The 25290-nt window shown below is 46.7% G+C and overlaps 1 protein-coding gene across 2 annotated transcripts in view; it reads right to left on the reverse strand.

Annotated features, from left to right (window-relative positions):
- The window catches only part of LOC115161390 (syntaxin-binding protein 5-like), a 236131-nt gene that overhangs the window by 16964 nt on the left and 193877 nt on the right, over positions 1 to 25290 (reverse strand). The gene's annotated exons all lie outside the window — the stretch shown is intronic.

The following is a 25290-nucleotide window of genomic DNA, read 5'->3' on the forward strand; positions in this document are numbered from 1 at the left end:
ACACACACACACACACAAAACAGGAGCACTCACATACGCACAAACATCACCTCAAACACATATATTGTGTTGTCCCGTTCCCTTGCTACCCATTCAGATCGTCTATTACATGTTTATAGCTTCAGCCTCCACCATTAAAGTATTTATGTATTGCTCAACAATGACTCCTGTACTTCTCAATGACCTGACTACGTGATGTCTGCTGCCTGGGCTTTGTGAACCAGACGCTGCAGACTTTACAACGTAACAACAGCGAGTGATGTCTGCATCGCTCAAAGGTTCATTGTTAATATTTTCATTCAAACAGATTGGAAACGTCTCTAAGCATACTGAAGATGCTGCCCAAATCTGTCTTCACAAACACTAGAAAATAAAATACAGAAAAATGAAAATAGCACCCAAAAAATAATCTTTCTACCAGTCGTGATATTTGACAACGTCTTGGATTATCAGGTGAACAAACAATATACAACCACAGGACACAGACACTCTATGTCTACGACTGTGTATGACATGTATACATTAGTATAGTACACTACGTAGGCATATAGAGGAAAGCTGTACCTTGGACACATTACTACTGTAAGTCCGTGGATAGATACAGGACAGTGTATACCTACAGTACATAGCAGTGTTCAGCCTGCCAACCCCCAGGATAAGAGCAACAAGTGTGTCTTTAGACGGGATGTAGAGGGGGACGGAGCAACGTGGGGCCAACGGAAGGACGGACTGACGTACCGACTGATGAAACGGAGTGGGGACAGTGGGATGTTGTGTCGTCCACCTTAACTCTCTCGCGCCAGTTGTATTGTGGGAGTACATACTGACTCCATAGAACTGCTGATGCACTCCTGGACACACCTAGTCCCCCATCCCATCACAACACCAACACCAACCAAGCCAGACAGAGAAAGCAGCCTCCAGACAACCATCTGCCAGACAACCGGCCAGCCAGACAACCGGCCAGCCAGACAACCAGCCAGCCAGACAACGTGCCAGCCAGCCAGCCAGACAACCAGCCAAACCATCCAGCCAGCCAGACAACCAGCCAGCCAGACAACCAGCCAAACCAGCCAGCCAGCCAGACAACCAGCCAGCCAGCCAGACAACCAGCCTCCAGACAACCAGCCAGCGGACAGGACAGACACCCAGCAATACCAGACAAAACCAGAAAGGAAGAGAAAAGATATAACTCAGCAAGGAGAGCAGTGGTAGAATAAACCAAATGCCAGAAAGAGATGCTGTAACTTATTTTCTCACAGAAAAAACAACATGGCTGCCTAACCCCCATTCTTCTATTAAAATAATATTTTTTGTTGTTGTTGCCATTTTACATGTCGCATATCCCCTGAGAAAGATAGACACTCCCCCCGAGATAGACACCCCTCCCCGAGATAGACACCCCACCCGAGATAGACACTCCCCCCGAGATAGACACCCCTCCCCGATATAGACACTCCCCCCCGAGATAGACACCCCCCAAAGATAGACAACCCTCCCCGAGATAGACACCCACCCGAGATAGACACCCCTCCCCGATATAGACACCCCCCCCGAGATAGACACCCCCCCGAGATAGACACCCCCTCGAGATAGACAATCCTCCCCGAGATAGACAACCCTCCCCGAGATAGACAACCCTCCCGAGATAGACACTCCCCCGCGATATAGACACTCCCCCCCGAGATAGACACTCCCCCCCGAGATAGACACACCTCCCCGATATAGACACCCATCCCCGATATAGACACTCCCCCCCGAGATAGACACCCCTCCCCGATATAGACACTCCCCCCCGAGATAGACACCCCCCGAGATAGACAACCCTCCCCGAGATAGACAACCCCACCCGAGATAGACACTCCCCCGCGATATAGACACTCCCCCCCGAGATAGACACCCCCCCGAGATAGACAACCGTCCCCGGGATAGACACCCACCCGAGATAGACACTCCCCCCCGAGATAGACACCCCCCCGAGATAGACACCCCCCCAAGATAGACACCCCCCGAGATAGACACCCCCTTGAGATAGACACCCCCTTGAGATAGACACCCCCCCGAGAAAGACACACCTCCCTGATATAGACACCCATCCCTGAGATAGACACCCCACGAGATAGACACTCCCCCCCGAGATAGACACACCTCCCCGATATAGACACCCATCCCCGATATAGACACCCCCCGAGATAGACACCCCACCCGAGATAGACACTCCCCCCCCGAGATAGACACCCCTCCCCGATATAGACACTCCCCCCCGAGATAGACACCCCCCGAGATAGATAACCCTCCCCGAGATAGACACCCACCCGAGATAGACACTCCCCCCCCGATATAGACACTCCCCCCGGAGATAGACACCCCCCCGAGATAGACAACCGTCCCCGAGATAGACAGCCACCCGAGATAGACACTCCCCCCCGACTTAGACACCCCCCCGAGATAGACACCCCCCGAGATAGACACCCCCCCGAGATAGACACACCTCCCCGATATAGACACCAATCCCTAAGATAGACACCCCCCGAGATAGACACTCCCCCCTGAGATAGACACTCCCCCCCGAGGTAGACACCCCTCCCCGATATAGACACCCCCCCGAGATAGACACCCCCCGAGATAGACACCCCACCCGAGATAGACACTCCCCCCCGAGATAGACACACCTCCCCGATATAGACACCCATCCCCGATATAGACACCCCACCCGAGATAGACAGTCCCCCCCGAGATAGACACCCCACCGAGATAGACAACCCCCCCGAGATAGACACCCCCCCCAGGATAGACACCGCACCCGAGATAGACACTCCCCCCCGAGATAGACACACCTCCCCGATATAGACACACCTCCCCGATATAGACACCCCCCGAGATAGACAACCGTCCCCGAGATAGACACCCCCCCGAGATAGACACCCCCCCGAGATAGACACCCCCCGAGATAGACACCCCCCCGAGATAGACACCCCCCCGAGATAGACACACCTCCCCGATATAGACACCCATCCCCGAGATAGACACCCCCCGAGATAGACACTCCCCCCCGAGATAGACACTCCCCCCGAGATAGACACCCCTCCCCGATATAGACACCCCCCCGATATAGACACCCATCCCCGAGATAGACACCCCCCGAGATAGACACTCCCCCCCCGAGATAGACACTCCCCCCCGAGATAGACACCCCTCCCCGATATAGACACCCCCCCGAGATAGACACCCTCCCTGAGATAGACACCCCCCCGAGATAGACACTCCTCCCCGAGATAGACACACCTCCCCGAGATAGACACACCTCCCCGAGATAGACCACCCCCCCGAGATAGACCACCCCCCCTAAGATAGACAACCCCCCTAAGATAGACACCCCCCCTAAGATAGACACCCATCCCCGAGATAGACACCCATCCCCGAGATAGACACCCCCCCGAGATAGACACCCCCCCGAGATAGACACCCATCCCCGAGATAGACACCCCCCGAGATAGACACTCCCTCCCGAGATAGACACTCCCCCCCGAGATAGACACCCCTCCCCGATATAGACACCCCCCCGAGATAGACACCCCCCCGAGATAGACACCCCCCCGAGATAGACAACCCACCCGAGATAGACACCCCCCCCGATATAGACACCCCCCCGAGATAGACACCCCCCCGAGATAGACACCCCACCCGAGATAGACACTCCCCCCCGAGATAGACACACCTCCCCGATATAGACACACCTCCCCGATATAGACACCCATCCCCGAGATAGACACCCCCCGAGATAGACACTCCCCCCCCGAGATAGACACCCCTCCCCGATATAGACACCCCCCCGAGATAGACACTCCCCCCCGAGATAGACACTCCCCCCGAGATAGACACACCTCCCCGAGATAGACACACCTCCCCGAGATAGACCACCCCCCCGAGATAGACAACCCCCCTAAGATAGACACCCCCCCTAAGATAGACACCCATCCCCGATATAGACACCTCCCCGAGATAGACACTCCCCCCCGAGATAGACACTCCCCCCGAGATAGACACCCCTCCCTGAGATAGACACCCCCCCGAGATAGACAACCCACCCGAGATAGACACCCCCCCGATATAGACACCCCCCGAGATAGACACCCCCCCGAGATAGACACCCCACCCGAGATAGACACTCCCCCCCGAGATAGACACACCTCCCCGATATAGACACACCTCCCCGATATAGACACACCTCCCCGAGATAGACCACCCCCCTAAGATAGACAACCCCCCTAAGATAGACAACCCCCCTAAGATAGACACCCCCCTAAGATAGACACCCCCCCTAAGATAGACACCCCCCCTAAGATAGACACCCCACCTAAGATAGACACCCCACCTAAGATAGACACCCCACCTAAGATAGACACCCCACCTAAGAAAGACAGACAAAGCCACTTTATGTGTTTCTACAACTGGATATTCCTACATCCACAGAACACACAAGACAAGTGGAACATGTTTCTGTGACTAATAAATATGGTGGTGAACTGTAATACATCCCGCTAGGCTGCACTACAACTGTTCCATGTTCAGGGCGATGCGACGCTGCGTTACGACGCTGCCTGCTAGCATTGACACTGGGATCACAATGGCTTTTGTTGTCTGGGCTATGGCCAGAAAGGCATCTCATTTCTGCTTTGTGTGTCTGGACTGTGGCCAGAGTGGCATCTAATTTCTGCTCTGTGTTTCTGGGTAGTGTTTGTGCATGATAGAGCCTGTGGGGTGTTAGCTAATGAAAGTCACTCACAGTGGCACTCTGACAGGACACTGGTACCCCCAAGGAGTCCAATCAGGGATTTATTAGGAAGAAGGTGAGGAGGAGAGAGGAAGGGAAAGAGGGAGGGGAGGAGGGGAGGAGGAGAGAGTAAGAGATGGAGGGAGGGAGGGGAGGAGGAGAGAGGAAGAGATGGAGGGAGGGAGGGAGGGAGGGAGGGAGGGAGGAGAGAGGAAGAGATGGAGGGAGGGAGGGGAGGAGGAGAGAGGAAGAGATGAGGGGAGGGAGGGAGGGAGGGAGGGAGGGAGGGAGGGAGGAGAGAGGAAGAGATGGAGGGAGGGAGGGGAGGAGGAGAGAGGAAGAGATGGAGGGAGGGAGGGAGGAGAGAGGAAGAGATGGAGGGAGGGAGGGAGGGAGGGGAGGAGGAGAGAGGAAGAGATGGAGGGAGGGAGGGAGGGGAGGAGGAGAGAGGAAGAGATGGAGGGAGGGAGGGGAGGAGGAGAGGAAGAGATGGAGGGAGGGAGGGAGGAGAGAGGAAGAGATGGAGGGAGGGAGGGGAGGAGGAGAGAGGAAGAGATGGAGGGAGGGAGGGAGGGAGGGAGGGAGGAGAGAGGAAGAGATGGAGGGAGGGAGGGAGGGAGGGGAGGAGGAGAGAGGAAGAGATGGAGGGAGGGAGGGAGAGGGGAGGAGGAGAGAGGAAGAGATGGAGGGAGGGAGGGAGGGAGGGGAGGAGGAGAGAGGAAGAGATGGAGGGAGGGAGGGGAGGAGGAGAGAGGAAGAGATGGAGGGAGGGAGGGGAAGAGGAGAGAGGAAGATATGGAGGGAGGGAGGGAGGGGAGGAGGAGAGAGGAAGAGATGGCGGGAGGGAGGGAGGGAGGAGGAGAGAGGAAGAGATGGAGGGAGGGAGGGAGGGAGGGGAGGAGGAGCGAGGAAGAGATGGAGGGAGGGAGGGAGGGGAGGAGGAGAGAGGAAGAGATAGAGGGAGGGAGGGAGGGAGGGAGGGAGGGAGGGCAATGCTTCAGCGACGCAGACATATACAGACATTACAGTGGAGAGACGAGGACAGACAGACATTACAGTGGAGAGACGAGGACAGACAGACATTATAGTGGAGAGACGAGGACAGACAGACTTTACAGTGGAGAGACGAGGACAGACAGACATTATAGTGGAGAGACGAAGACAGACAGACATTATAGTGGAGAGACGAGGACAGACAGACATTATAGTGGAGAGACGAGGACAGACAGACATTATAGTGGAGAGGCGAAAAGTTTCATAGAATAACTAGGATAAGCACTAGGAAGTAGTTTCATAGAATAACTAGGATAAGAAGTAGTTTCATAGAATAACTAGGATAAGCACTAGGAAGTAGTTTCATAGAATAACTAAGATAAGCACTAGGAAGTAGTTTCATAGAATAACTAGGAAAAGCACTAGGAAGTCGTTTCATAGAATAACTAGGATAAGCACTAGGAAGTAGTTTCATAGAATAACTAGGATAAGCACTAGGAAGTAGTTTCATAGAATAACTAGGATAAGCACTAGGAAGTAGTTTCATAGAATAACTAGGATAAGCACTAGGAAGTGTACACACCTTGGAGAGTGCTGTCCATTACATGTTTCTATATCAACAAAATAGTACACACCGGACAATGCTGAAGCTGTAACTATAGGAAGAGTCCATAATTGCCTCTCATGTTGCATTTAATATTTCATTCTCTGTCAGACAGGGAGGCATGGCGGTGTTGTTTACGTTGTGCCTGTCCCCTTTCTATGGTGTGTGTGTGGGTGTGTCACCTGGTGTGTGTGTGTGTGGTGTGTCACCTGGTGTGTGTGTGTTGCGTTGCCTGGTTTAGTTAACTACTCTGACAACTTGAATACATTGACAACTGTGATTGTCAACGTATTCAGTTAACTACTCTTGGAAAGTCTGTCACAAATCCTGCTGTGATTTCATTCCGTTGTGAACAGATGTCAAGGTTCTGAGTGACAGCGATCTGAACTAAATTCTTTCTGCGTAGTATCCTGGTGTGTGTGTGTGTGTATCAGTAGAGGTTCCTCAGAGGACGAAGGGGAGGAAACCATCCACCTCAGTGAATTTCAGCAAAATAAAAATAGTGAAACATTTAAAAAAAAAAAAACTATACTAAATATATTCACATCACCAAAGAACTGATTAAAACACACTGTTTTGCAATGAAGTGTCTACAGTAACCTCAGCAGCACTGTGGCACTGTGGTGTAGCAGCTCGGGGGATATTGACTTCAAGAATCTTCTTCCAAAATTAAGGAAAAGCAAGAGAGAGAGAGAGAGCTAGTTATATTTATTTATTTTTAATTTTTCTTTCACTTTCACTTAGCTAGCGAATGCAACTAGCTAATTTAGCCTACTCAAATACCCGGCTCAAACAGAGAGGGATGCTATGTTAGCTATGGCTAGCCAACATCGGAACTCTTCCAAGTCAAGGTAAGCTTTTGGTTATATTCATTTTTTTGCCACCGGGGCCCGTCGGTGTAACTGCTAAATGGCTTGCTGACTGAACACTGTACTGCATGATTGTAGCGGGTTTACTAACGTGTTAGTTCTTGTAGCTATGTTGACTATGACGTGACAACTATGTAGGCTTTGTGTAGCGGTTAGTGGTCATGATATGAAGGTTTGGCTGGGAAATGTTTTTTTTTCCGTCTGGTGACAGATAGCTAATGTGTTGTGCACTGAAGTCCACAAGTGAAGGGAAATGGTGAGAGGAGGAGAGCGCGTAGATAGTTGCGATAAGGAATTCTATATACAACAAGCAAAGTAATCATGCTGTTTGTATGTGGCTGCTATGAAAGTGAACTGTGTTTGATCGGGGGTGCATTCATTTTTTCAATGTATTGATTTATTTATTTCATTTAACTCGGTATGTCAGTTAAGAACAAATTCTTATTTACAATGACAGCCTACCATTCTGCCAATTCTGTTGAAAAATGTTTCTTAAAAGGAACCATATGGAACGAAACGAGGATAAACATACCTGAATTCGTCCAATAGAATCTCTCGTTTGCAACTGTTGGACTAAATGATTACACCCTAGATCAATTAGATGCAGGCAAGAGTGTGCAAGGTGGTGTGCACCTACATTGTAAACTTTCATTAATAGGCTAGGTTGTAGAAACTTATGATGGGTACAGGGAAACGCTGTGTATCATGTAGCAGCCTAAACCTATCGATGTTACATTGAACTGGGTGAATGAAATATGAATAACAGTCATCCAATATGCTATAATAGAAATAAGGCCATGCTCATAAAAAAGTATTCTTCCCTCATCTTAAACGGTACCAACCGCCACGGCTGAGTGTTCCGTCATTAGTGTTCCGTTCTTAGTGTTCCGTTCTTAGTGTTCCGTCCTTTAGTGTTCCGTCCTTTAGTGTTCCGTCCTTTAGTGTTCCGTCCTTAGTGTTCCGTCATTTAGTGTTCCGTCCTTAGTGTTCCGTCCTTTAGTGTTCCGTCCTTTAGTGTTCCGTCCTTAGTGTTCCGTCCTTTAGTGTTCCGTCCTTAGTGTTCCGTCCTTAGTGTTCCGTCCTTAGTGTTCCGTCCTTAGTGTTCCGTCCTTTAGTGTTCCGTCCTTAGTGTTCCGTCCTTTAGTGTTCCGTCCTTTAGTGTTCCGTCCTTTAGTGTTCCGTCCTTTAGTGTTCCGTCCTTAGTGTTCCGTCATTTAGTGTTCCGTCCTTAGTGTTCCGTCCTTTAGTGTTCCGTCCTTTAGTGTTCCGTCCTTAGTGTTCCGTCCTTTAGTGTTCCGTCCTTAGTGTTCCGTCCTTTAGTGTTCCGTCCTTAGTGTTCCGTCCTTAGTGTTCCGTCCTTAGTGTTCCGTCCTTAGTGTTCCGTCCTTTAGTGTTCCGTCCTTTAGTGTTCCGTCCTTAGTGTTCCGTCCTTAGTGTCGTCCTAGTTCCGTCTTAGTGTTCCGTCCTTAGTGTTCCGTCCTTTAGTGTTCCGTCCTTAGTGTTCCGTCCTTAGTGTTCCGTCCTTAGTGTTCCGTCCTTTAGTGTTCCGTCCTTTAGTGTTCGTCCTTTAGTGTTCCGTCCTTTAGTGTTCCGTCCTTAGTGTTCCGTCCTTTAGTGTTCCGTCCTTTAGTGTTGCGTCCTTAGTGTTCCGTCCTTAGTGCTCCGTCCTTAGTGTTCCGTCCTTAGTGTTCCGTCCTTTAGTGTTCCGTCCTTTAGTGTTCGTCCTTTAGTGTTCCGTCCTTTAGTGTTCCGTCCTTAGTGTTCCGTCCTTAGTGTTCCGTCCTTTAGTGTTCCGTCCTTAGTGTTCCGTCCTTAGTGTTCCGTCCTTAGTGTTCCGTCCTTAGTGTTCCGTCCTTAGTGCTCCGTCCTTAGTGTTCCGTCCTTAATGTTCCGTCCTTTAGTGTTCCGTCCTTTAGTGTTCGTCCTTTAGTGTTCCGTCCTTTAGTGTTCCGTCCTTAGTGTTCCGTCCTTTAGTGTTCCGTCCTTTAGTGTTGCGTCCTTAGTGTTCCGTCCTTAGTGCTCCGTCCTTAGTGTTCCGTCCTTAGTGTTCCGTCCTTTAGTGTTCCGTCCTTAGTGTTCCGTCCTTAGTGTTCCGTCCTTTAGTGTTCCGTCCTTTAGTGTTCCGTCCTTAGTGTTCCGTCCTTAGTGTTCCGTCCTTTAGTGTTCCGTCCTTAGTGTTCCGTCCTTAGTGTTCCGTCCTTTAGTGTTCCGTCCTTAGTGTTCCGTCCTTTAGTGTTCCGTCCTTTAGTGTTCCGTCCTTAGTGTTCCGTCCTTTAGTGTTCCGTCCTTTAGTGTTCCGTCCTTAGTGTTCCGTCCTTAGTGTTCCGTCCTTTGTGTTCCGTCCTTAGTGTTCCGTCCTTTAGTGTTCCGTCCTTTAGTGTTCCGTCCTTAGTGTTCCGTCCTTTAGTGTTCCGTCCTTAGTGTTCCGTCCTTTAGTGTTCCGTCCTTTAGTGTTCCGTCCTTTAGTGTTCCGTCCTTTAGTGTTCCGTCCTTAGTGTTCCGTCCTTAGTGTTCCGTCCTTTGTGTTCCGTCCTTAGTGTTCCGTCCTTTAGTGTTCCGTCCTTAGTGTTCCGTCCTTTAGTGTTCCGTCCTTTTGTGTTCCGTCCTTTAGTGTTCCGTCCTTTAGTGTTCCGTCCTTAGTGTTCCGTCCTTTAGTGTTCCGTCCTTTAGTGTTCCGTCCTTTAGTGTTCCGTCCTTAGTGTTCCGTCCTTTAGTGTTCCGTCCTTTAGTGTTCCGTCCTTAGTGTTCCGTCCTTTAGTGTTCCGTCCTTTAGTGTTCCGTCCTTAGTGTTCCGTCCTTAGTGTTCTGTCTTTAGTGTTACGTCCTTAGTGTTCCGTCCTTAGTGTTCCATCTCTCTCATTCCATTCCATTTCTAATAAACTAACCTGGTCTTGGAGAATTTTGTATTATTTTGTACGTAAATCCGAGACACTCACTTTAGTATAATATGTTATGTTTGGTATGGTTAAATAAGACAGATGGTTACTTAAGGCAAAAATGGTTGGTCAGGGTGGATGGGTAGGCGTATAACGTGTATGTCTATTAACCCGAAGTTTGCGAGCTTGAATCTCATTATAGACAACTTTAGCATTTTAGCCTCTTGTCAACTACTTACTACTTTTTAGCTACTTGCACCACCTTAGCATGTTAGCTAACCCTTTCCCTAACCTTAACCCATAACCCTAACCTCTAGCCTAGCTAAAGTTAGAGAGCTAGCTAGCTAACATTAGCCACCTAGCCACCTCACCACCTATCAAGAATAACCATTTCACTGTAAGGTCTACACCTGTCTGTTATATTCGGTGCATGTGACAAATACAATTCCATTTTAATTCCTAACATATTGTATGTTTGGCAAATTCCTAACATATAATGCAAATTGTAACTCGTAACATATCATACGAAATGAGTGACGGACATCCACAAATGATGAATACATACCATACGAAATTTAACATATCATACTAAATGGAGTGTCTCGGATTTACATGCAGAATAATACATGACTGCTCTGAGAGGAGGTTGAATTAACACCCACTGTCTCTCCATAGGAGCAGATGCTACTTTTGACAAGTTATCATTTTTGCCTCTCCGGTCAGCCATTGGCTAATCAAAGACATCTCAGCGTGAGCAACTGAACACCCTGCCTGCAGTGGTCTGTGGCTGGTCCATGGTCACAGTGCTTCTTGGGTCACAACTATCTCTGCCTGCCTTCCAACCCTCCTTCCCTGCAACCTGCCTGATCGCCTGTGTGATCTGACGCTCGAGTCGGTTGACAGAGCCCTCTGACTCCGGCGCGGGTGGATAACTGTGATATGTCCTCTTCCTCTCTGTCCTGTGGAGAGATTAGCTCGTCTCTGCCGACCTGGACGGGCTGCTAGTTGCTGTCTGTCTGCTAATCCGACAGAGGGGAACCAGAGCGGAGGATGGGCCAGGCAATGAAAGTGTTAGTGTGACCTGGATAAGAAGAGCTTTGGCCAGGTTTCTCTGAGGACCCCTCTCTCTGTTTCACTGACAGGATCAAATCAATACAGTGTGAACAATGGAGATGGTTGACATCTTACGTGCTCCAACCCAACTTTGCTGTTTTGTTTTTGTCTTCTTTGCATACTTTTTTCTGTACAGAAAGCTCACACCATTATCACCCATGACTACCAAGTACCTTTGAACTACGAATCGTCAGCTGCTTACCTCGACTTCGACCTCGATACTGGCTCTTACATAAACTCAGACACAGTTGTTCCCTTGTTAACACTAGACCCTACTCCATTGTTTGAGCTACCCAAGCGGTGCAAGGGAAGATGTGGGAGGATGGGCTGGAGACCTTGTCACATGCTGACCAGACGGGAAGGAGGAGAGATGACGAAAGGAATTTGGTTTATCGTTTTATCTGTGGATTAATTATCGGAGTAGAGGAGTAAAAGTTTCCACTTCACGTCAAATACATGGTTAAAGGCAACAAAAATAATAAGACACCTCTACCATGTCAGATATAGAGTTGAAATGTATTCCATTTTGAGTTTGCTTCCTAATAATACACTTTGTATACATCACAGAAGTCTGAAATATGGGATTTTCGGTGTTTAAAAAAAAAAAAATGTTACTTAATTATTAAATTATGACAAATATTAATAACATTACACCCATGAGGCCACTAGGTCATTTGACTGCACTCTGGAGGTGCTATCACTCTGACCATTTTTACTCTACCCACAGAAACGCAGACAAGGACCTCCGTCGCCCTCCAGTTGGCAAATCAGACCAAGACTCCATTTTCCATTCTCCTGCTTCCTGTTTAAACGTCTAATGAAATCAAATCAAATTGTATTGGTCACATACACATGGTTAGCAGATATTAATGCGAGTGTTGCGAAATGCTTGTGCTTCTAGCTCCGACCGTGCAGTAATATCTAACAAGTAATCTAACAATTTCACAACAACTACCTTATACACACAAGTGTAAAGGAATGAATATGAATATGTACATACAAATATATGGATGAGCGATGGCCGTGCGGCATAGGCAAGATGCAGTAGATGGTATAGAGTACAGTATATACATATGAGATGAGTAATGTAGGGTATGTAAACATTATATAAAGTGGCATTGTTTAAAGTTACTAGTGATACATTTATTACATCAAATTTTGTATTATTAAAGTGGCCAGTGATTTGAGTCAGTATGTTGGCAGGAGCCACTCAATGTTAGTGATGGCTGTTTAACAGTCTGATGACCTTGAGATAGAAGCTGTTTTTCAGTCTCTCGGTCACAGCTTTGATGCACCTGTACTGACCTCGCCTTCTGGATGATAGCGGTGTGAACAGGCAGTGGCTCGGGTGGTTGTTGTCCTTGACAATCTTTTTGGCCTTCCTGTGACATCGGTTGGTGTAGGTGTCCTGGAGGGCAGGTAGTTTGCCCCCGGTGATGCGTTGTGCAGACCTCACTACCCTCTGGAGAGCCTTACGGTTGTGGGCGGAGCAGCTGCCGTACCAGGCGGTGATACAGCCCGACAGGATGCTCTCGATTGTGCATCTGTAAAAGTTTGTGAGTGTTTTTGGTGACAAGCCAAATTTCTTCAGCCTCGCTGTTGCGCCTTCTTCACCACGCTGTCTGTGTGGGTGGACCATTTCAGTTTGTCTGTGATGTGTACGCCGAGGAACTTAAAACTTTCCACCTTCTCCACTACTGTCCCGTCGATGTCGATAGGGTAGCTTACAAGCAAAAACTCAAACAAGAAGTACCAGTGACGTGCCCAGTACGGTGAAGAAGAAGCTAAGCTACAAGACCTCTTTGCTAGCGCAGATTGGAATACGTTCTGAGATTCATCCAATAAAATGGAGGGGGTTTACCACATCAGTCACAGGCTTCATCAATAAGTGCATCAATGACATCAGTGACCCAAACCTCCCAGATGATCTGAATGCCTACTATTCTCACTTCGAGGGAAAACAACACTGATACAGGCCCCCCGCTGTCCTGGATGACCGTGTGATCTCGCTCTCCATGGCCAATGTGAGAAAGGCTTGGAAATTGGATCACACTCACAAAGCTGCTGAGCCAGACAAAATACCAGGGCACGTTCTCAGGGCATGCGCAGACCAGTTGGACTAGCTGGCAAGTGTCTTCATCAACATTTTCAACATCTCCTTGACCCAGTCTGTAATCCCCAAAAAGTTTCAAGCATATCACCACTGCCACTGTTCCTAAGAATTCAAAGGTAATCTGCCTAAACAACAATTGTCCTGTAGCATTCACATCTTTAACCATGAAATGCTTTGAAAGGCTGGTCATGGCTCACATCAACACCATCATCATAGACACCCTGGACCCACTCCAATTTGCATACCGCCCAAACAGATCCACAAACAATACAACCACAATCTCTATTGCACTCCACACTACTCTCTTCCACCTGGACAAGAGGAATACCTATGTGAGAATGCTGTTCATTGACTACAGCTCAGCATTCAACACCATAGTACCCTCCAAGCTCGGGACACTGGGACTAAACACCTCCCTCTGCAACTGGATCCTGGACTTCCTGACGTGCCACCCCCAGGTGGTAAGGGTAGGTAACAACACATCCGCCACACTGATCCTCAACACGGGGGCCCCTCAGGGGTGCGTGCTCAGTCTCCTCCTGTACTCCCTGTTCACCCACGACTGTGTGGCCAAGCACGACTCCAACACCATCATTAAGTTTGCTGACGACACAACAGTGCTAGGCCTGATCACTAACAACGATGAGACAGCCTACAGGGAGGAGGTCAGAGACCTGGCGGTTTGGTGCAAGGAAAATAACCTCCGCCTCAACGCCAGCAAGACAAAGGAGCTGATCGTAGACTACAGGTAACGGAGGGGCGAGCACGCCCCCATCCACATCGACGGTGCTGCAGTGGAGCGGGTCGAGAGCTTCAAGTTCGTCAGTGTCCACATCAGCAAGGACTTAACACGGTACTCTCACACCAGCATGGTCGTGAAGAAGGCGAGCTAGCGCCTTTTCCCCCTCAGGAGTTTGAAAAGATTTGTCATGGATCCTCAGATCCTCAAAAAAATTCTAAAGCTGCACCATTGAAAGCATCTTGACTGGCAACATCACTGCTTGATATGGCAACTGCATTGCGCTTGACTAAAAAGCGCTACAGAGGGGAGTGCAGATGGCCCAGTACATCACTGGAGCAGAGCTCCCTGCCATCCAGGACCTCTATATCAGGTGGTTTCAAAAGCCTTAGCCACCCAACTCATAGACTGTTCACTCTGCTCTTACACGGCAAGTGGTACCGGAACACCAAGTCTAGGTCCAAAAGGCTCCTTAACAGATTCTACCCCCAAACCCAAAGACTGATGAACAGTTAATTAAATGGCTACCTGGTAGAGCCCTGCACGGGCATGAATTTTAAGCACGAGCCATACCCATGCCCACTATGATCAGGCCCTACCCTACACAGGCACGAAATCAGAAATAACTTCCTCCATTAGTAAATATATTAGCTGCTCCTCTCTGTCTGTCACATGCTCCCTGCACACAGCTAGCTCAGCATGCCCTCTGCTCATGGCGTCTCTGAGTCTGTGAGTGTCCATAGCAACGGCTCCGCTTGGGCTGCTCTGCTCAATGAGAGAGACATGAGACAGCAGTTAGCTACTTTTCATCACTCCAAACTCTGACAAAACTCAAGGAACATTATTATTTTCTGTGAAATAATCTCTCCTGTCTCTATATTTGACGAGGTTGAAGCACTTCTGACTCCATGTTATGATTTTAGTCAGATATGACTGTACTGCAGCAGCAGAACACGAACAAATGGCTCAGCTTTAAAATGTTGGTGCTCAATGTTTATTTATTTATTTATTTTATTTTACCGTTATTTAACCAGGTAAGTTGACTGAGAACACATTCTCATTTACAGCAACGACCTAGGGAATAGTTTCAGGGGAGAGGAGGGGGATGAATGAGCCAATTGTAAGCTGGGGATGATTAGACAGCCGTGATGGTATGAATGCCAGATTGGGAATTTAGCCAAAGTTTAGTGGAGGTAAACTGTGACAAATGTATTGTTTTATGCAGTGTTAAGAATGGCAAACATGACTTACAAAATCCTTGTACCCTAATATCAGAAAGAGTTACTATAATCTCTTCTCTGACCTTTCAGAGTCAATCTCAGGATTCTAGACTGTCAGATCAAATACATTGTTATTTGTCACATACAGCGAATACAACAGGTAACAATGTAGTGATACCCAAGCCATAACTGTATCCTAGTTATTGATGAGACAACAGGCCCTGCCCGTATCCTAGTTATTGATGAGACAGCAGGCTCTGCCCGTATCCTAGTTATTGATGAGACAGCAGGCCCTTCCCGTATCCTAGTTATTGATGAGATAGCAGGCCCTGTCTGTATCCTAGTTATTGATGAGACAGCAGGCCCTGCCCATCCCTAGTTATTGATGAAGAAACAGGCCCTGCCCATCCCTAGTTATTGATGAAAAAACAGGCCCTGCCCGTATTCCAGTTATTGATGAGACAGCAGGCCCTGCCCATATCCTAGTTATTGATGAGACAACAGGCTCTGCCTGTATCCTAGTTATTGATGAGAGAGCAGGCCCTGCCCATATCCTAGTTATTGATGAGACAGCAGGCCTGCCCATATCCTAGTTATTGATGAGACAACAGGCCCTGCCCGTATCCTAGTTATTGATGAGACAGCAGGCCCTGCCCATCCCTAGTTATTGATGAGACAGCAGGCCCTGCCCGTATCCTAGTTATTGATGAAAAAACAGGCCCTTCCCATGTCCTAGTTATTGATGAGACAACAGGCCCTGCCTGTATCCTAGTTATTGATGAGACAACAGGCCCTGCCCATCCCTAGTTATTGATGAGACAGCAGGCCCTGTCCGTATCCTAGTTATTGATGAGACAACAGGCCCTGCCTGTATCCTAGTTATTGATGAGACAGCAGGCCCTGCCCGTATCCTAGTTATTGATGAGACAACAGGCCCTGCCCATCCCTAGATATTGATGAGACAACAGGCCCTGTCCGTATCCTAGTTATTGATGAGACAACAGGCCCTGCCTGTATCCTAGTTATTGATGAGACAGCAGGCCCTGCCCGTATCCTAGTTATTGATGAGACAGCAGGCCCAGTCCGTATCCTAGTTATTGATGAGACAACAGGCCCTGCCTGTATCCTAGTTATTGATGAGACAGCAGGCCCTACCTGTATCCAAGTTATTGATGAGACAGCAGGCCCTGCCCGTATCCTAGTTATTGATGAGACAGCAGGCCCTACCTGTATCCTAGTTATTGATGAGACAACAGGCCCTGTCCATATCCTAGTTATTGATGAGACAGCAGGCCCTACCTGTATCCTAGTTATTGATGAGACAGCAGGCCCTGCCCATCCCTAGTTATTGATGAGACAACAGGCCCTGCCCATCCCTAGTTATTGATGAGACAGCAGGCCCAGTCCGTATCCTAGTTATTGATGAGACAACAGGCCCTGCCTGTATCCTAGTTATTGATGAGACAGCAGGCCCTGCCTGTATCCTAGTTATTGATGAGACAGCAGGCCCTGCCCGTATCCTAGTTATTGATGAGACAGCAGGCCCTACCTGTATCCTAGTTATTGATGAGACAGCAGGCCCTGCCCATCCCTAGTTATTGATGAGACAACAGGCCCTGCCCATCCCTAACCCGATGTATAATGTCAGGGTCCGTCGGGCTCAGGGCGGGTAGCAGAGCTCTACCTTGCGGACTGTTACGTTGACAAATGTTTTTTTCTTTCACTGACTCTATGCACACACTGACAGTCAAAAACATACCTACACACACACTTCAATTATCTACCTCAACTACCTTGTACCACTGCACATGGACTCAGTACTGGTACCTCTTGTACATAGCCAAGTTATAGTTAATTATTGTGTATTCATTTATTCATTGTGTTATTATCTTTCTATTTCTATCTGCATTTTGAGAAGGTCCCCTAACTAAACATTTCACTATTAGTCTACACCTGTTGTTTAGGAAGCATTTCACTGTTAGTCTACACCTGTTGTTTAGGAAGCATTTCACTGTTAGTCTACACCTGTTGTTTAGGAAGCATGTGATAAATAAAATTTGATTTGACACACACACACACACACACACACACACACACACACACACACACACACACACACACACACACACACACACACACTCATGCAAATTGACGACCCACACACACACACACACACACACATTCACACTCTCCACATACAACGCTGCTATTCTGTTTATTATCTATCCTGATTGCCAAGTTACTTTTACCCCTACCTACATGTATATATTACCTCGTACCTCTGCACATTGACTGGGTACCGGTACTCGTTGTATATAGCCTTATCATTGTTATTTCTTATTTCTTGTTTACAGTTTTCTATTTTTTTTTGCACATGTTTTTACTTTTTAACTCTGAATTATTGGGAAAGGGCTCGTCAGTAAGCATTTCACGATAAGGTCAACACCTGTTGTATTCGCTGCATGTGACAAATAACAATGTATTTGATCTGACAGTCTAGAATCCTGAGATTGACTCTGAAAGGTCAGAGAAGAGATTATAGTAACTCTTTCTGATATTAGGGTACAAGGATTTTGTAAGTCATGTTTGCCATTCTTAACACTGCATAAAACAATACATTTGTCACAGTTTACCTCCACTAAACTTTAACTGCTGACATAACCACTCATAATAATGTATATTGTTTTCCTTGGGATTTATGCAGCTCTTAAATAAGGTTATTGTACTACAGCGGTTATCTGGATCGTCAGATCCATAGAGGATACAGTTGAAGTCGGAAGTTTACATACACTTAGGTTGGAGTCATTAAAACTCGTTTTTCAACCACTTCCCAAATTTCTTGCTAATAACTATAGTTTTGGAAAGTCGGTCAGGACATCTACTTTGTGCATGACACAAGTAATTTTTTCCAACAACTGTTTACAGACAGATTATTTCACTTATAATTTAATGTATCACAATTGCAGTGGGTCAGAAGTTTACATACACTAAGTTGACTGTGCCTTTAATCAGCTTGGAAAATTCCAGAAAATTATGTCATGGCTTTAGAAGCTTCTGATAGGCTAATTGACATAATTTCAGTCAACTGGAGGTGTACTTGTGGATGTATTTCAAGGCCTTCCTTCAAACTCAGTGCCTCTTTCCTTGACATCATGGGAAAATCAAAAGAAATCAGCCAATACCTCAGAAAAACAAATTGTAGAACTCCCCAAGTTCTGGTTCGTCCTTGGGAGCAATTTCCAAATGGCTGAAGGTACCGCGTTCATCTGTACAAACAATAGTAAGCAAGTATAAACACCATGGAACCACGCAGCCGTCATACCGCTCAGGAAGGAGACGCGTCCTGTCTCCTAGAGATTAACATACTTTGGTGGGAAAAGTGCAAATCAATCCCAGAACAACAGCAAAGGACCTTGTGAAGATGCTGGAGGAAACAGGTACAAAAGTATCTATATCCACAGTAAAACAAGTCCTATATCGACATAACCTGAAAGGCCGCTCAGCAAGGAAGAAGCCACTGCTCAAAAACCGCCACAAAAAAGCCAGACTACAGTTTGCAACTGCACATGGGGACAAAGATCGTACTTTTTGGAGAAATGTCCTCTGATCTCATGAAACAAAAATAGAACGGTTTGGCCATAATGACCATCATTATGTTTGGAGGAAAAAGGGGGAGGCTTGCAAGTCATAGAACACCATCCCAACCGTGAAGCACAGGGGTGGCAGCATCATGTTGTGGGGGTGCTTTGCTGCAGGAGGGACTGGTGCACTTCACAAAATAGATGGCATCATGAGGTAGGGAAATTATGTGGATATATTGAAGCAACATCTCAAGACATCAGTCAGGAAGTTAAAGCTTGGTCACAAATGGCTCTTCCAAATGGACATTGACCCCAAGCATACTTCCAAAGTTGTGGCAAACTGGCTTATGGACAACAAAGTCAAGGTATTGGAGTGGCCATCACAAAGCCCTGACCTCAATCCTATAGAAAATTTGTGGGCAGAACTGAAAAAGTGCTTGCGAGCAAGTAGGCCTACAAACCTGACTCAGTTACACCAGCTCTGTCAGGAGGAATAGGACAAAATTCATCCAACTTATTGTGGGAAGCTTGTCGAAGGCTACCCGCAACGTTTGACCCAAGTTAAACAATTTTGAAGGCAATGCTACCAAATACTAATTGAGTGTATGTAAACTTCTGACCCACTGGGAATGTGATGAAATACTTTTTATTTATATATTTTTATTTATTGAATATTCGAAACATACAATATACTTGCAGTGAAGCCGCTCAACAATTACATCATACCATTCACCCAACAGATTCCAATTCAGAGAGACACACATAAGCATCCAGGGTCAATGCCCTGCTCAATGGCACGTTGACCGATCTACCATCAGGCCAAAAAACGTGAACCCGAACCCTCTAAGACCCCCACAGTTCCCCAATAGCTGTCCCTCAACCATTCGAGACCCTTCCCACAGTCCTCCCCAAGAAGAAAAATAAAAAATAAAATTAATTCCATTCCCCAGCCCAAGAACCCCCCAATGCACCAACAACCAAGAGAATGAACTAAAGATAATAAAGGAAAAGACAGAAGAAAACAGCAAACAACAATGCAAGAAAATAATAAAACAAAATAATAAATTTAAAACAAGGACATCAAGGACAACTGAAATCATAACAGCAATGCCAACTGTATATGTTTGTGTGCATGTCTGGCACTGTTAAATGTATGTGTGTGTTCTTGTATGTGTTTATTTGAATGAGAGTGTGTGTATATGCATGTGTACAAACACCTGCACAGTATCAGCCTCAGGCAAACCGGCATTAGTTGCAAAAACACTGCTATTTGGACTTTTTTTATTTTTTACTTTTATCTTAGAATGATGGTCAATCTCCCGCACAGCAACTCCACTCCCACCTGTCTCCAATTCCACCTACCAACCCTCACCTTCCCTCAGCCCATCCAATCTATCTCTGCTGGCCACCCACTTCAGGTTTCTAAGCAACGCATATCTTTCAACTATGCTGTGATGTTTAAGGTACAATTTCAATCTATCTAATCAAATAGAATCCACAGATTGCAAGTTGAAGATAAATACTTTTACTAAGAATACTAGTATATTAGTAATTGACTGACCCGGTCTCTCCAGATCTCCTAACAGTGCTATTTCTAGGGTCAATTTTAGATCAATGCTATGCATTTTCAGCCATTCCTGAACCTGAGACCAGAAACAGGCTACCTGAGGGCAATACCAAAATAAATGGTCTATTGATTCTGTATCCTCACAACAAAATCTGCAGAGCTTCGATGATTTTATGCCCCAAATATTCAACATTTTGTTGGTGGCAAGAATTCTATATACCCTGCTCAAAAAAATAAAGGGAACACTAAAATAACACATCCTAGATCTGAATGAATGAAATAATCTTATTAAATACTTTTTTCTTTACATAGTTGAATGTGCTGACAACAAAATCACACAAAAATAATCAATGGAAACCAATTTATCAACCCATGTAGGTCTGGATTTGGAGTCACACTCAAAATTAAAGTGGAAAACCACACTACAGGCTGATCCAACTTTGATGTAATGTCCTTAAAACAAGTCAAAATGAGGCTCAGTAGTGTGTGTGGCCTCCACGTGCCTGTATGACCTCCCTACAATGCCTGGGCATGCTCCTGATGAGGTGGCGGATGGTCTCCTGAGGGTCCTCCTCCCAGACCTGGACTAAAGCATCCGCCAACTCCTGGACAGTCTGTGGTGCAACGTGGCGTTGGTGGATGCAGCGAGACATGATGTCCCAGATGTGCTCAATTGGATTCAGGTCTGGGGAACGGGCGGGCCAGTCCATAGCATCAATGCCTTCCTCTTGCAGGAACTGCTGACACACTCCAGCCACATGAGGTCTAGCATTGTCTTGCATTAGGAGGAACCCAGGGCCAACCGCACCAGCATATGGTCTCACAAAGGGTCTGAGGATCTCATCTCGGTACCTAACGGCAGGCAGGCTACCTCTGACGAGCACATGGAGGGCTGTGCGGCCCCCCCAAAGAAATGCCACCCCACACCATGACTGACCCACCGCCAAACCGGTCATGCTGGAGGATGTTGCAGGCAGCAGAACGTTCTCCATTGCGTCTCCAGACTCTGTCATGTCTGTCACATGTGCTCAGTGTGAACCTGCTTTCATCTGTGAAGAGCACAGGGCGCCAGTGGCGAATTTGCCAATCTTGGTGTTCTCTGGCAAAAGCCAAACGTCCTGCACGGTGTTGGGCTGTAAGCACAACCCCCACCTGTGGACATCGGGCCCTCATTCCACCCTCATGGAGTCTGTTTCTGACCGTTTGAGCAGACACATGCACATTTGTGGCCTGCTGGAGGTCATTTTGCAGGGCTCTGGCAATGCTCCTCCTGCTCCTCCTTGCACAAAGGCGGAGGTAGCGGTCCTGCTGCTGGGTTGTTGCCCTCCTACGGCCTCCTCCACATGTCCTGATGTACTGGCCTGTCTCCTGGTAGCGCCTTCATGCTCTGGACACTACGCTGACAGACACAGCAAACCTTCTTGCCACAGTTCGCATTGATATGACATCCTGGATGAGCTGCACTACCTGAGCCACTTGTGTGGGTTGTAGACTCCGTCTCATGCTACCACTAGAGTGAAAGCACCGCCAGCATTCAAAAGTGACCAAAACATCAGCCATGAAGCATAGGAACTGAGAAGTGGTCTGTGTTCCCCACCTGCAGAACCACTCCTTTATTGGGGGTGTCTTGCTAATTGCCTATAATTTCCACCTGTTGTCTATTCCATTTGCACAACAGCATGTGAAATTTATTGTCAATCAGTGTTGCTTCCTAAGTGGATAGTTTGATTTCACAGAAGTGTGATTGACTTGGAGTTACATTGTGTTGTTTAAGTGTTTCCTTTATTTTTTTGAGCAGTGTAATAATTTTAGCTGAAAAGCACGAAGTCTTGAATCTTGTGTTGTTTTATATATCAACTCAGATACCCTGTACCATGGAATCGGTACATCAAAAATCTCTTCCCAACTATTTTGCAACCTGTATGGCACAGATGTTAACGTCCTGGTCCTCAAATGAAACTGGTATACTTTCCTATTTATGCTATTTCTATTCCTCTGCCAGTTTCGATCCTTTATATTGGGCAGACAGACCAGTTCCCTACCTCCTCCTGCTGCCACCTGCCTCCTCCATTTTTGGGGTAATGCTGTAATCAATTGGTTGTACTCTTGGATTGAGCAGACCTTCCCGTACAATTCTGATACCTCCATGAAGGACATAACTCTACCATTCCAATTTAAAATATAATTAAAGAACAAAATACCCTTTTCAAACATCTTTTCCATAAATACAGGGATTTTATCATCAGGCACTTTTGAGTTCAGCCATAATATCTGTTAGAACAAATATTACATATTTTCAGGGGGATGACATTGAAATTGTAGCCAGCTCTGCAATGCTTGTTTGAAAAAGAGAGATACTTTTTTCAAAGTATCCTTTTCAATTAATAAAAAATGAGACATGGCAATCTGCACAAAGGCAAAAAGGCCATTTTAAAACAACGGATGAGCTTTTCTTAGTAATCTACTTGATGAAAGAAATTAAATCTGAAATAAATCATTCTCTCTACTATTATTCTGACATTTCACATTCTTAAAATAAAGTGGTGATCTTAACTGACATAAAACAGGGAATTTCTACTAGGATTAAATGTCAGGATTTGTGAAAAACTGAGTTCAAATGTATTTGGTTAAGGTGTATGTAATCTTCCGACTTCAACTGTATGTATTGCCTTGTTGCTGCACAACAAGTTTAACAACTACTTGAGCTGTGACTGAGATGTGAGCTGTACCACTGTGACTGAGCTGAGATGTGAGCTGTATCACTGTGACTAAGTTGAGAAGTGAGCTGTACCACTGTGAGTACGTTGAGATGTGAGCTGTACCACTGTGACTGAGCTGAGCTGTACCACTGTGACTGAGCTGAGCTGTGAGCTGTACCACTGTTACTGAGCTGCAAGCTGTACCTCTGTGACTGAGCTGAGAGCTGTACCACTGTGAATGAGCTGAGATGTGAGCTGTACAACTGTGAGTGAGCTGTACCACTGTGACTGAGCTGAGCTGTACCACTGTGACTGAGCTGAGCTGTGAGCTGTACCGCTGTGACTGAGCTGAGATGTGAGCTGTACCACTGTGACTGGTCTGAGATGTGAGCTGTACCACTGTGACTGAGCTGAGCTGTACCACTGTGAGTGAGCTGAGATGTGAGCTGTACCACTGTGACTGAGCTGAGATGAGAGCTGTATCACTGTGATTAAGTTGAGAAGTGAGCTGTACCACTATGAGTATGTTGAGATGTGAGCTGTACCACTGTGACTGAGCTGATCTGTACCACTGTGACTGAGCTGCAAGCTGTACCTCTGTGACTGAGCTGAGAGCTGTACCACTGTGAATGAGCTGAGATGTACCACTGTGACTGAGCTGAGCTGTGAGCTGTACCGCTGTGACTGAGCTGAGATGTGAGCTGTACCACTGTGACTGGTCTGAGATGTGAGCTGTACCACTGTGACTGAGCTGAGCTGTGAGCTGTACCACTGTGAGTGAGCTGTACCACTGTGACTGAGCTGAGCTGTACCACTGTGACTGAGCTGAGCTGTGAGCTGTACCACTGTGAGTGAGCTGAGATGTGAGCTGTACCACTGTGACTGAGCTGAGATGTGAGCTGTACCACTGTGATTGAGCTGAGATGCGAGCTGTACCACTTTGACTGAGTTGAGCTGTACCACTGTGACTATTAAGTACAGGCACAGTGCATGTCCATCTAATGCTTAGTGGAGGGCAGAGTTCAATGAAACCATGCAAAATTATGTTACACGGCTTGTCTCTGTCTTAATGGTCTAGCATCACCTCTGTGAGTGCATATTGAACATCCATTTAGTTAAGCTGCACGGAGTCTCACCTCGCCTCGGCATCAGACAGGCCAACCTGAATCTACCGGGCAGAAAACAACCTTTGTGGATCTCACATCCCGTTCAGGATTAACAAGCCGGACAGAGTTGTTCGCTCAGCTCGTTACTCTATAAACGTTTTATGTCATTTTGTCCATTTAGAGAAAATGACTCTATACTGACAGAGAGGGGTTCTTATCACAGGGCCAGGAGCTGAATGGCAAATATGTTTCTATTAGACAAGATACTGTAAGTCATGCGTCCCAACTGGCACCCTATTCCCTACATAGTGCACTATCTTTGACCAGAGTTCTATAATCCCTGATCAAAAGTAACGCACTAAATCAAATAAAAAAAATTTGGTCACATACACATGGTTAGCAGATGTTAATGGTCACATACACATGGTTAGCAGATGTTATTGGTCACATACACATGGTTAGCAGATGTTAATGGTCACATACACATGGTTAGCAGATGTTATTGGTCACATACACATGGTTAGCAGATGTTAATGCGAGTGTTGCGAAATGCTTGTGCTTCTAGCTCCGACCGTGCGGTAATATCTAACAAGTAATCTAACAATTTCACAACAACTACCTTATAGGCAAAAGTGTAAAGGAATGAATAAGAATATGTACATATAAATATATGGATGAGCGATGGCCGAATGGCATAGGCAAGATGCAGTAGATGGTATAGAGTACAGTATATACATATGAGATGAGTAATGTAGGGTATGTAAACATTATATGAAGTGGCGTTGTTTAAAGTGACTAGTGATACATTTATTACATCCAATTTTTTTTATTAAAGTGGCTAGAGATTTGAGTCTGTATGTTGGCAGCAGCCTCTCTATGTTAGTGATGGCTGTTTAACAGTCTGATGGCCTTGAGATAGAAGCTGTTTTTCAGTCTCACGGTCTCAGCTTTGATGCACCTGTACTGACCTCGCCTTCTGGATGATAGTGGGGTGAACAGGTAGTGGCTCGGGTGGTTGTTGTCCTTGATGATCTTT

This window comes from Salmo trutta, chromosome 24 (assembly GCF_901001165.1).
Source record: "Salmo trutta chromosome 24, fSalTru1.1, whole genome shotgun sequence".
Classification (NCBI taxonomy): domain Eukaryota; kingdom Metazoa; phylum Chordata; class Actinopteri; order Salmoniformes; family Salmonidae; genus Salmo; species Salmo trutta.